The sequence below is a fragment of the Biomphalaria glabrata genome, chromosome 6, assembly GCF_947242115.1.
Source record: "Biomphalaria glabrata chromosome 6, xgBioGlab47.1, whole genome shotgun sequence".
NCBI classification, from domain to species: domain Eukaryota; kingdom Metazoa; phylum Mollusca; class Gastropoda; family Planorbidae; genus Biomphalaria; species Biomphalaria glabrata.
The window spans coordinates 28602881-28617401 of record NC_074716.1 but is presented as its reverse complement, the minus strand read 5'-3'; the positions used below and the strand labels follow the sequence as shown (position 1 = coordinate 28617401).

Here is a 14521-nt window from a genome sequence, read left to right as displayed (position 1 = left end):
GTCTTTTTCTTTTCAACATTTATGGATTAAATTTATCACAAGGACTAAACCTAGATTTAGGTCTATTAGTACGTTGACTTTGTTGACATTTTAAAAATATTTTTTTCCCACAGAAATAAAAGTTTTTTTTAAAGTTAGTTTTACATTTTAAACTTTGTTGCCAGGAATAAAACTGCATGATATACAGCGAATTCCAGGTATCTTGTTACCTTTACTAATAATAGATCTAAATGGCGAGTATTTTATGGCTACACTAATCAACCTTTAAGCAAAATTTACAGAATCGAGTATAACAGATCCAAAAGTTATTCTTAATAATGCTAGAATAGTCCATTATTCGGGTTTGGCGTCTATAATTTCAGAATTTAGCTTCATACTCGAGTTATTACCCCTCTATTCATCTTTCCTCAATCCAATGGAAACTCTCTTTTTATTTCCATCTAATCCTTTTGCTTTCGCACAAAACATAAACTACCAACAATAACGTAATATCATATAATATTAGCACATCCTTCCTTTTGAAGTTATTATCACACCCTTCTATTTAAAGTTCTTAAGAGTGATATCTACTAGCAAGGCCGGCCCTAGCATTTGCGGGGCCCTATGCGAAACGGATGTCAATATTATTTTTGTTTAATTAGAAAATAGGCATACTTTCGTCTTTGCAATAAATTTTTATCAAATAAAATCTCGCAATGCCACTTTTTTATTTATAGGCACCCCAAAATGTCAATTTCGTCTATTGTTCAGGAGATTTGAATAAATTAAAAAAAAAATTCAGGACTTTATCGTATATTTCGCCTTTTCGTGAGATTTCTTGGAGGGCCTGAAAAATCAGGAGGTCGCGAAAACCCTGTTATTTTATATACGTTATAATGGTTTAATTTAATAATGTACACTTAGAATTAGCGCGGGTCCTATGAAAGCGCGGGCCCACTACGACCGCATAGGCTGCAGTGGCCTAAGGCCAGCCCTGTTTACTAGGAACTTTAACAATTCGTCCACTTCTGGTTGTCTTGACTGGCACAACAAGTTCTCTAGACGTTGGTCTATAACTGTCAGTTTCGTTTGTTCCAACAGTTTGCAGTTCATTGTCTCCATCGGTATAATAGTATCCAGAGATGTCTTCATCGAAACTCTTATTAAAAAAGCGTTGATTTCTTCTGTATGTTTTTCCGTTTGTCTTTATGATGTAAGATCTGGGTGCTGAATGTTTTTTTATGACAACTGCTTTCTGACATGTTTGACCTAGACGAACTCTCCGACAGAATAATCTTTAGGTAGTCTTGCTTTTGCATTGTATTTCACTTTGCTTTTCATCTGTCGTTTGTTGAGTAATGTCTCTGCATTTTCAGCTACCGATGGTTTCAATAGTTTGTGATCAGTTGGAATGATTCCCTGAGTCTTCTACTCGTCAGCAGTTGTGATGGTGAATACGGCAGTCCGCTTATCGGAGTATTTCTATACTCGAGCATAACGAGATATGGATCTTTCCCACTTTTGTATGCTCTGAATCCTTTTGCTTGCGTAGAAAACATAAACAACCAACAATGACATAATACCATATAATATTAGCACAGAATCTTCTTCATGCAGTGGAAAATTAAGATTTTTTTGCCTATCTTGAATTCTGGTTAAAGCTCTTGCGCCCAATTACTATAGTTCAGAAGAAACTACAAAAGTCTGGACTGCATATACGGGAAGCTGCTAAAGAAAATAGCAAGATAATGCACTGTAGATACCTCAGAATATGCATTTTGTTGGCTTTCAATACCAGAAATAGTGCTCGGCGGTGGGGCTTCGCCCCGCGCTGGGGGAGCGCTGCGAGCTCCCCCAATTCCCCTTGCTAGCAAGGGCGGGGAGTCTACAATAAACAATAAACGTCTTCCGAAAGGGTCAGAATGTAATAAAGATTAATTATGTACACACAAACACACACACCTAAATATATTTTTTTTCTGCCGGGGTGGGAGGGGCGGGGAGGAATCCCCCCCAAACCCCCCCCACCCGAAAAAAAATCCTGGCTACGCCCATGATCGATGTAGTTGATGTTATAAGTGTCTTTGCTGCACAGAATTCACGACGTGAAGCGATATCAATTTAGATTTGTCACTTGTGCATTATTTAACTAATAAACAAAGGTATTATTCATTAAAAGAGTCTTGATTACTTTTTGTTAAGTTTACTGATATACTGAACCAATTTGATTTGGGGCTTATATATTTTTGCGTACATTATCCCATGTCATATGTCCAATGGCAAAATGCAAGGGGCCCCCAAAGAGGTCAATCCCCCCGGGCCCCCAAATCCCTAGTTACGCCCCTGATCAAGATGACTTACTGACGTCAGCTAAACATGAACATAGACATGAAAGACTGATATATTTTTGTGGCCACTCGCTGGTGCTCCTTACATATCTGCGACTACTTCTGTGTGTGTGTGTGTCCTAGAACTGTTGGACTTTACCAGTAAATAAAGACACTGACCTTCAAAACTCCGAAGATCATGCATTTCGTTTGAAATGAAAGCCCATGTGGCTTGTATGCCTAGGGCTGGAAAAGGGACAAGCTAAAGAAACCGAGAACTATGAACAATTCTGAACAAAGTTCTTACATTTGTTGCTGTGATACCAAAAAAAAAAATCTTTACCACGGAATATTTATTGGAATAGAGTACAATGGACAACCTTAGTGATCGTCAAGTTTCTGAACAATGTTAACCTTAATTGTTGTGTAAACCGGGAACTAACGTTTTTGTCTGATGTGTTGTGGGCAATGTCATCTCCTCTACTGAATAAAAAAATAAGGAGAGATCCTTCTGAAAGAATCCCAATAACTTCGTTCGTCTACAACACAGGACAATGGACAACCCAGTGATCGTCAAGTTTGGACAGTTTATGGACATTTTTAACGTGAACTGTTGTGTAAACCGTAAACTTATGTTAGTGTCTTATGTGTTGTTGGCAAGGTAATCTCTTCAGTACTGAATAAAAAAAAAGAAATTGTAGGAATTATAATTTCTTATTTGATCCGGAATTGAATTCTTGGGAAAAACAAGCCCCATTAAAAAAGGTTTATTCTCCCATACTTTTGATTCGGAGTCCATAAATAGTTATGATGGCTGACCAATAATGGATTTTGTTTTTTAGTGATCCCAAGTTTGAAAAAGTTGATCTCGCGAGTACTGATGATGACTTTGTAGACATTTCGATTGTCTGTAATATGGCATATTTTATGTCCTATGTCTTGTTTTATGTCTTGTTACAAAGCTTATATCAACTCAATCCGCCTGTCTGGTAAACAGTGTGTATTTTTTGTGTGTTTCCCACACCATTCTTGAATCAGGTTGAAACTTTGTACACATATTCAGTGGCATAGACACCACATGAATCAGTAAAAAATTTATTTAAACAATTAGTTAATTAATTTCTGGTAATTAATTATTTCGTTTGATACCAACAAGAGAATTTAATCCTTAAGTATTCACAGATATATCAAAGGGAGATAACTTTGTTGAGATGTATAGATGTAAGTGCGGAGTTTTTCTCGTTAAATGAGCTTTGTTTCTTAAACAAGGATTTAAAAAAATAAAAATTTCTTGTCTTTTTCATAAGTTTTGTTTTATGTCCTATGTCTTGATACATTTCATATATGTTTTGTTTTCTAGAATCTTTCAATTAAATAAAAAAAACAACAAAAAAAACAATATACAATAGCAAAAAGAAAAAGCATGTACATAATTCATAGCAGCGGCTATTTCAGCATGCTACTATTACGAACGGACGCTTAGTACAAAGCTAATAGTAACTCCCTCTGACGGTTTGTCTGTCTGGGAGGATTCCTTTACACGTTTTTTTCTCCACTTCCAAAGCTCGGATCAAGTTGAAACTTTACACAATTTTTCATTGTCGATGACAATATATGAATCAATAAGAACATTAACCAATTAGTTAATAAATGTGTGGTTATTAATTAATTTATTTGCACACAGAAATAAGGAAATAGCCTACATCATGTAGTATTGTTAAATATTGCAGTACATGTGTAGTTATATCTTTTACATGAGCTCTTTGTTTTTTGTATTGTTAATATAAATAAATAAATAAATAAATAAATATATATATACATATTTAAAATATTTGTTTGGATCCGTGCGAGTGCTGGAAGAATGAATATTGACTATTTTGGTTCCCGAGAAAAAAAATACACATTAATTTAAACGTTGAATTCAACACAAAAATGTTAGTAATTGTGCACATTATTTCCCAAGCCGATCTTTGGCTTTTCAGATCTTTACGGTTAGTCTGTAAATGTATTAAGAGTTGCCAACGAAACTGTAACTAGACAACAGGGCCGGCCTTAGGCCACTGCAACCTGTGTGGTCGCAGTGGGACCCGCACTTTCATAGGCTCCGCGCTATTTCTAAGTGTAAATTCTTATTAAACCATTTAACTTATATACATAAAATAACAGGGTTTCCGCGGCCTCCTGATTTTCAAGGGTCTCCAGGAAATCTCCTGAAAAGGCAAAATATACGAAAAAGTCCTTGAAATCTCCTGAAAAAATGGACAAGATTGTAATTTTTGGGGTGCCAATAGATAAAAACAGCATTATGAGCTTTCATTTAATAAAAATGTATTGCATAGACGAAAGATTTTTCTAATTTAAAAAAATCTTAATTTTGACATTATGCTAGCTCTATCCCTACCCAGAGGAGGCCCCGCGCAATCCATCTCGCATAGGGCCCCGCAATGGATAAGACTGGCCCTGTTAGACGTACGTATCAGCTAGAAGAGCTGCAGAAACTTGTAAATGTAAGGCCAATAAATATTTGTGGTATAAAAAAAACACCACAGACTATTAGACATAACGTCATGAATTAAGTGTGGCCTGCTGGTAATGTTAGGTAATGTAGGTCATTCTCCTATTTGCAGGCCACTCTCTAGACGTAGGTGACAGACCCCCAGTGAGACCAAAAGAATGTTGATAACTAGCCTAACGGTTACGATCGCCACCCCCCTTTCCCCCTCACGATCCTCAGAAACACACACGAACTGCCTTATCGCTAGGTCGTGAGACAAGTACCTCCTCCCCCCCCCCCCGTACTGTATTAATTTGTTTGCCTGCTGCTAGAATGTGTTTGTCTAGGTAAGTGAAAGGGACCATGTCGAAGGGTGTGAATGTCGCGGGAGATCAATATCCAATAACAGATTGACAGAATGGTTCAAGTCTTGGAGCTGGGGGGGGGGGGGCGAGAAGGCTAGATTAGAATAAGAGTGGGCTGTTTTACAATATCTATGGAAAAAAAAACCCAAAACAAACTTAGACCAACATCGTAAACAGAGTTCTTGTAGAAACTATAGCTACATTGAAATAAAAAAGCCAACCTGAAACGTCCTTTCAATAGTCACAATACACTAATTACTTGTAGTTTTGTGTAGCCTTAATGTGATACAAAAAACTTCTATACAACGGTGACACATACATAACACATCTTGAAGACATCTATAAAACATTAAAACATGTCTTAAACACATCCCACCTCTATAAAAACATCTATATCATTATCTCTAACACACCCCACTTCTCTATAAAGCAGACATATACTATAATATATCCTTCTCACATCTCTTCACAAGCCTGCATCCAACATCCCAAGACAAGACTTTATTTTTTATTCACAAGTCTGCATCTACATCCCAAGACAAGACTTTATTTGGTATTCACAAGTCTGCATCCAACATCCCAAGACAAGACTTTATTTATTTGGTATTCACAAGTCTGCATCTACATCCCAAGACAAGACTTTATTTATTTGGTATTCACAAGTCTGCATCTACATCCCAAGACAAGACCTTATTTATTTGGTATTCACAAGTCTGCATCTACATCCCAAGACAAGACTTTATTTGGTATTCACAAGTCTGCATCCAACATCCCAAGACAAGACCTTATTTGGTATTCACAAGTCTGCATCTACATCCCAAGACAAGACCTTATTTGGTATTCACAAGTCTGCATCCAACATCCCAAGACAAGACTTTATTTGGTATTCACAAGTCTGCATCCAACATCCCAAGACAAGACTTTATTTGGTATTCACAAGTCTGCATCTACATCCCAAGACAAGACCTTATTTGGTATTCACAAGCCTGCATCCAACATCCCAAGACAAGACTTTATTTGGTATTCACAAGTCTGCATCTACATCCCAAGACAAGACCTTATTTGGTATTCACAAGTCTGCATCCAACATCCCAAGACAAGACTTTATTTGGTATTCACAAGTCTGCATCTACATCCCAAGACAAGACCTTATTTGGTATTCACAAGTCTGCATCCAACATCCCAAGACAAGACTTTATTTGGTATTCACAAGTCTGCATCCAACATCCCAAGACAAGACTTTATTTGGTAGTCTCAATGACAGAAGCTGAGGGGAAGGCCAGAAATATATGGCGTCGTGATTTGGATGCAGATGTCCAGTTGTCCGTAGCGATACGGTTGTAGAGACTCTTCCCTACAAGCTGAAAGAAGCTGATTGGTGGCCAGACAGGACTACATGCTGAGATAGGATGGGCCAATATATAGCACATGATACCACAAACCCATACACATCTATAAAACATATATACTGCATATATTATACATCTTTAACACAACACAATACTAACACATCTTAAACACATTATAACATAACTATAAATCATCTACTCTTACACGTTTATAATACATCTTTAAAACAACATTAACACATCTGCAAAACATTATAGCACACGTATAATACATCCGTATCAAGTCTTCAAAGATTTTTAAAGTAAAATACAATAGGGATATAAGTGTGATTGATGAATTATTTCTGACATTTGTTTGAAATCTTGTTAAGCAATGAGTAAGTAATCGAATAATTGAAAGCCACTTAAAAACCAACAAAGTTAATGAGTTAATATGATGAGTTAATGAGTTAATAATTGTTTTTTTTTCCATCTATAATATTTATTTAACAGTAAAGAATTATAAAGTGTTGCAACTATTACACAATAATATTATTTCCCTAACTATAAAAGTCAGTGATTGATGATTGAACCGGTAGAAACATTTGCACAATTATTAACAGAAGTTCATTGAGGATTGGCCAATGTGTGGTAGCTGTCAGGTTACAAAGTTGCCTCTCAGCCCATCTCATTCCTTCCACATGAACCTATACATTTTTCTCTTTTTATTTCCCTATCAAAATTTGACTCAGAAAAGTCTTTTACAATGCCCTCAGTTGATAGCCGAATACCAACGTAAAAAAGAAAAGATCAAAATATAACAGCTCTTTATCAAAGGGAAGAACTCCACATTTACAATTATATCTCTCAATACTAAATAATATATTTTCTTTTTTCTATATCAAACAAAATAATTAATTTCTGTTATGACCCCGCATTGCACACTATGATTAGGCGCGAGATTGTGCTCCATGAGATTGTCAGCTCTGAGTGTCCACCCCCCCCCTTTTTTTTTTCAATACCCTCCCCCCCCCCAAAAAAAAAAGTGCAATAAAAACTATTGTTTGTTAATTAATAAACAGAATTAAATACCAACATTCATTGAAAGTGTCATACAAGTGTCAAATGATTGTCGATTCTATTTTAACATTTTTTTGTTAATGTCATTTTATCAATAATTTTTGTATATTAAAATGTATGATTATTAAAAACATCAACTGCATGTGTTTCTATATCAGACACTAATAACATTAAGCTTAATCAAAACTTGTTTAACATTAGTCCAGTGTTTCTCAAACTTGTACTAGTGACGACCACCTAGATCACAACATGGTATTTCGCTTTCCCCTTATTCAACTAGAGGCTCTGTGTGAGCGCACGTAAAAGAGGAGAGGCTTCTGAGAGTCTCACCCAGAGACCCGCGCCCTGCTAAGGCCGGCCCTGAGTAAAATCATAGTAACGAGTTTAATAAGACTTTCAAACCTACATTTCATTTAGTTGTGATTAACTTTAACCTATGGCCATAATACAAGGTCTTTGGGGCACTCAAAGACCTTCCTTCACGGAACAGTACCAGGAAAAAGAAGAAGAGGCAGACAGAGTAAGCGATGGGAAGACAACATAAAAGAATGGACTGGCCTACTATTGAAAGAGATTCTATCCAAGGCAAAAAGATAGAGAGGAATGGAGAAAGACCGTTGACAAATGTTGCATGGTGCCCCAACGATCCAACAGACTAAGAGATTTGTAAAGGTAACGGTACAAAAAATTTAATGAGATTACAAAATCTGTAATACAATGACATTTCTAAATGTATTAAACTACATGTAAGACTCGTGGTTGGAACTGTCAGTCTGCTTTAGTGATACTTATGGGAAATTCGTTGTGATTTAAAAAGAGACATTGTAACAGCATTTTAAAAAATGTATGTTTCAACCACTACAGTATACTATTGAAGTTCTAGATCTAACTTTCAACCACTATAGTATACTATTGAAGTTCTAGATCAAACTTTCAACCACTACAGTATACTATTAAAGTTCTAGATCTAACTTCGAGGGTTTAATGTCAGTCTCTAGCCCATTCAGTAATGACGTACTCCTTATTCTAGAAACGTAAAGCTTACTTTGATTAGAAACAAAGGTCACTTCTGCTTTTGGAATTCAGACCAAGAAATTATCCCCATAAAAAGTCAAGCACTAATCCATAATTTTCCTTGTTTATCCTGTAAAAGAAATTCATTTCTCCTTGTTTGTAGGCTGTACATTCACTAACTCTCCACGTAGGCCGTGCATTCACTAACTCTCCACGTAGGCCGTGCATTCACTAACTCTCCACGTAGGCCGTGCATTCAATAACTCTATAACGTAGCTTTCCAAGCCTGCACTGGCTAACAATTACTATTCATTCTGTTCAGTCAGAGGATTAACACGATTGCCTTTGTTCCACCGGGCACCACTTCTCACCCACCTTACTTTCGTTTTCAGATCACACAAGATCCAGTATTATCTCCAACTGCTGTTGTGTATTGCAATACACATTGTATTGTTATCTCAGGGAAGACAGGGGTGGGGAAGGTAAAAAGGCCTTTGCTAATTTGTTTCTAAAACTTATGGAGCGCTATAAGGAAATCCCTTTATATAATAGGAGAGAGGTTTCAAAGACTCAAGTCAGTGTACACTTATCTACAATACTCGTGATTATAGAAGAGCAATAGTATATCTTTTCTAAAAATAAAAAATCCATTTAAAAAAAACGTATTTAAGGCAGTGATTCCCAAACATTTTGGTTAACGGAAAACTTCGTGCATTTTGAGTAATTCCAAACACTTTACATATTACTTTTTTAACTTATTTCACGTGTTGGCCTGCTAGTTAATATTCCAGCAGTTTGTCAAACTTCTATTCAGGTTTCGCGAAACACATTTTTTGAAACACTGATATTAGGGAATGAAACGCAAATCACTGACATATATCTCAATACTGCTGGAACAAGATTCCTTTTTATATATTTTTATATATTAAAAAATAATTTAGAACCTCTAGTTGGTTAGCTAGGTCATAATTTTTTTTATTGATCTATTATGGTCATTGATTAAAAATAATTATGCACTATTTCAACATGATGCAAGAATAGGAAGCGGTAATTTCAGAGACTGCAATGTCGTTGAAAAAAAAAGCGCTTAATCTTTTCTCAAGTTTTATTGTGACTCTTATTTCGTGTTGTAACCTTTGTTTGAAGGCGATAATTGGAAGTGTATTCTTTAGTCAACAAAACAATCAACAACGTAAGCCTTTCTTTAACTCTCTCTCTCTCTCTCTCTCTCTCTCTCACTCTCTCTCACTGACACACCCTTCGATACATGTCATCATGTGTTATGTGTAACTTTGACTACCTTTCTAGCACTTGTGCTTTGTAACACACACACACACACAAAAGTAAAAAATAAAGGTTGTTACATTATTGTATTAGGCAGTCCGTTCAAAATAAACACAACCCATATACTTGTCAGCCCTGGGTGGTCTTCAGGAATGTCACAGAAAGACTAATTAAAGTTTAATTGCCTTGTGAAAAAACAGCAAGAACTAACAATAGTCAGTGTAATGTAGTCATAGCGATGTAATGTAGTCGTAGCGATATAATGTAGTCTAAGAGATGTAATGTAGCTTTAGAGATGTAATTTAGTCTCAGACGTATCTACAATTCAGTATAAACCTACCAACAAAAGCTATCTCTGGAGTCGGTAGTATTATATTGTTATTAAAACGCCACAACTCCGCAAAAATAAATTAAATTTTCCTCCCCCGCCCTGTGGCCCAAATATCTATCTATCTATCTATCTATCTATCTATCTATCTATCTATCTATCTATCTATCTATCTATCTATCTATCTATCTATCTATCTATCTATCTCTCTTTCTCTCTCTCTCTCTCTCTCTCTCTCTCTCTCTCTCTATATATATATATATATATATATATATATATATATATATATATATATGCAAAACGTTACTCATATTAAAATAAGCTCTAACATGGCTATGTCTTTTGACATGGCTATGTCCTCTAACATGGCTATGTCCTCTAACATAACCATGTCCTCTAACATGACCATGTCCTCTAACATGAACATGTCCTCTAACATGACCATGTTCTCTAACATGAACATGTCCTCTAACATGAACATGTCCTCTAACATGACCATGCCCTCTAACATAACCATGTCCTCTAACATGACCATGTCCTCTAACATGACCATGTCCTCTAACATAACCACGTCCTCTAACATAACTATGTTTTCTTACACAGATTGTAATGTACTCACAATGTCTTGATGTTAAAGACTGTTTCCACCAACCACAGCCGTAAACACCGACAAATACTTTTTAATCTCATTGTGATGTCAGCTCAATCCCGTAGATCACCGGGACACTCCTTCACAAATATGTTTCATTGAACTTTATGGGGTCACATCCTCATTAAAATATTGGCCAGCAGTGTCATACCCAAGCATTTTAAAAGAGCTGTTGCCGTATGTACATACTAGATCCTACATGACAACACATTATTGTAAAGTAATGATTTGTGAGCTTGTTTCTTTATCATAGAGCAGACACTGGCATTTACTCAAAAATACGTTTAAAACAATTATTGACTTTTTGACTAACAACTTTCCACACTGCTTTGCATTTAAAAAATGTCTCGATAAAACAAAACAAAACAAATTTTTACAGAATCAGCGAAAGTAATCTATGTGCATGAAATGTAGTCTATTTAATTATCTTTTTTTTTTAAAGTTAATTTTTCAGTCATCTCTCTGTTATGAAAAATTCCTATCCAAGATTTTAAAAGAAATTTTCTCACCCACACTTAAAAAGAACACATGTTACAAGAATATGCAACTCCAGTAAAACCAAATACACAATCATGTCTCAGAAGTTAAATTATCGGAACAGTGATTGTTATCAAAGATGCCAGCACATTGTATATTTTCGAACTTAAAACAATTAACTACAAGTGAGAGTGATTTGAGTTCACTCCAGACTAACACATTTACAATAAAATCCAAACTTTCACTTTTCCAAATAAATGAAACCTAGGATCAAATAAAGACGTTACGCCCAAATCGATTTATAAATGCAGCGCTGTGGTGAATCAATCGATCAGATAACTGACAGATTGATCCGAAAATTCATGAGTAAACGTCTATTGATTTCTGAATTTCAAATGGCCAGTTACTGCAGGTGTCTAAAGGTATCAAACTAAACCATCGATGAGATGAGTGGACTGATCGTTTGATACTTCCACGTCCGATCAATAAATTTCAAAAATAAATGGAGAAAAAAAGGTGAAACATAGTGAAAGCAGTTTTCCGTTCCTATTGATTCATATTTTTAATTCACTGAGTTCCTTTTCTGTTCTCATTCATTGGCTGAAAATAGCGGTCTTAGGGGAAGAACTCTTCACAATCATAGATCAGAAATGTATTGTTGAACAGGAGCAATGGAAGCTATAAGTGACTACATTCTACTATACCAGTACGTCGACTCTAGACAATACCTTCAGTGCTCTTGGCTGTGCCATAAAACCATAAAACGTTCAATCGGTTATAAATGAGAAAGTCAAAAAAGAGTTGACTGGAGTGGTTTGTCACGTGATCTTTAACACAACGTTAGGTTTGAAGAGATCGAACTGCTTAGTGTCCTTGTCAATAGATTAATACACAACTGAAGTAAAAAACAAAATCAAGACTTATAGTACAGAAACAACAACTATGACTGATTGTCTGTGTTATATGGTCTGGACGTGGATCTGTTAGCGTGCTTGTCTTGTGTGTAATTGTAATTAAAAGCATAATCTCAATTAAAACTAAATCACACTGGGTCCGTGCTGCTCTATGTGTGTGTGTGTGTGTGTGTCCGTGCTGCTCTATGTGGAGCCGAGACCATTCGTTAGAGGAGGCCTAAACACGTACTTGTGACGTCACAACGTGTGGGCAGTGGAGACTAATAGCTCGTACAGACCTGTGACATGGCAATGAGCTATTGGTCTCCACTGCCCACAGATTGCGACGTTGCAGGTCACAGTTCAGACTTTCTATGGTCTTGTTCGAGCAGGCTTAAAGAAACAAATGCAACCAATCGACTGGAGCAACCTTGTTTCGAAATGGGAGAGAACTGTTCAAGCGAAACAAACTGCGCGATCAATAATTTTAATTTTCTGGTTAGCTTAAAACAATTTTTGTATAATTTTTTAAATATTTTTTTCAACATTTTAATCATAAATATCTTTTTAGATTTCTGACAATTCGTTTAATTGATAAGCTATCCAAAAGATAATCCTATAAAAATAGTATCCTCCCACATTTACAACGCTCAATTAGTAGACAAAGGATAAGGGAATACTTCTTTTCATCCTCTGCAGGACGCCATAAACTTTTTACAATTTGGTGTTTGATTTAACAGGGCAGGTCGTAGATAACTAAAGGCTCTAGGCAAGGTGAATTTGGGGCCCCAATAAAGAAACAAAAATAAATAATAAGTAAATAATAAACACCGAAATAATAACATTATGCAATGTATTCAAAACTTACTTGTTTCTAAATCTAAGCCCAAAAAATAAAGTGAAATGTCTATTGATCAATTTCTGAAGTACGCGACAAAGGTCCCGTATGCTTCTTAAACATATTCGTGTAGATAGCTTAAAGTTTCAACAAACCAGACTGGAAATAAAGTTTAGACATTTTCACCCTAAGAAAGTAGCAAAGGTTTTCTAACATAGGAGGTCCAACACAATTATAAACGGTCTCCATGCATTCAATCAAAGTAGTTGACCTAGAGACATAGAGCCCTGTATGGCCCCCACCTATCCGAGATCCCAGGCGGCCGCCTAGTTTTCCTATGCCCAAGGCCGGCCCTGGGTCTGACTAGCACCATTGTACATGAACTGAACATTCTGTCTTAGTTTTATAATTCTAAAATTGTGAATGTAGTTTGTACAAATTGAACATTCAATATTCAAGGCAATGTGAACGATACTTTCAATGACTCGATGAAACTCTTGTCACAGTGAAGAGCTACGTAATTCAACACATGTCGAAACAGTTGACATTTGACACATGTCAAAACAGTTGCAATTTGACACATGTCGAAACAGTTGACATTTGATACATGTCGAAACAGTTGACATTTGACACATGTCGAAACAGTTGACATTTGACACATGTCGAAACAGTTGAAATTTGAAAAAAGTCGAAACAGTTGACATTTGATACATGTCGAAACAGTTGACATTTGACACATGTCGAAACAGTTGACATTTGACACATGTCGAAACAGTTGACATTTGATACATGTCGAAACAGTTGACATTTGACACATGTCGAAACAGTTGAAATTTGACACATGTCGAAACAGTTGACATTTGACACATGTCGAAACAGTTGACATTTGACACATGTCGAAACAGTTGACATTTGATACATGTCGAAACAGTTGACATTTGATACATGTTGAAACAGTTGACATTTGACACATGTCGAAACAGTTGACATTTGACACATGTCGAAACAGTTGACATTTGATACATGTCGAAACAGTTGGCATTTGATACATGTCGAAACAGTTGACATTTGATACATGTCGAAACAGTTGACATTTGACACATGTCGAAACAGTTGACATTTGACACATGTCGAAACAGTTGAAATTTGACACATGTCGAAACAGTTGAATTTGATACATGTCGAAACAGTTGAATTTGATACATGTCGAAACAGTTGACATTTGAAACATGTCGAAACAGTTGACATTTGACACAAGTCGAAACAGTTGACATTTGACACATGTCGAAATAGTTGACATTTGACACATGTCGAAACAGTTGACATTTGACACATGTCGAAACAGTTGACATTTGACACATGTCGAAACAGTTGACATTTGACACATGTCGAAACAGTTGACATTTGACACATGTCGAAACAGTTGACATTTGACACATGTCGAAACAGTTGACATTTGACAAAT

The 14521-nt window shown here is 36.0% G+C and overlaps 1 protein-coding gene across 3 annotated transcripts in view; it reads right to left on the bottom strand.

The window, feature by feature from the left end:
* LOC106068019 (serine/threonine-protein kinase MARK2-like) overlaps nt 1-11932 on the bottom strand; it is a 74692-nt gene extending 62760 nt beyond the window's left edge. Inside the window, exon 1 of one of the 3 annotated variants that reach the window (XM_013227307.2) lies at nt 10819-11932. The gene's annotated coding sequence lies outside the window, so the exon portion shown is untranslated. Of the gene's footprint in view, nt 1-8618; nt 8922-10818 lie in introns of those variants that run through there. The other 2 variants (XM_013227301.2, XM_013227303.2) reach the window with 2 other exon arrangements.
* Between the last annotated feature and the right edge of the window lie 2589 nt (nt 11933-14521).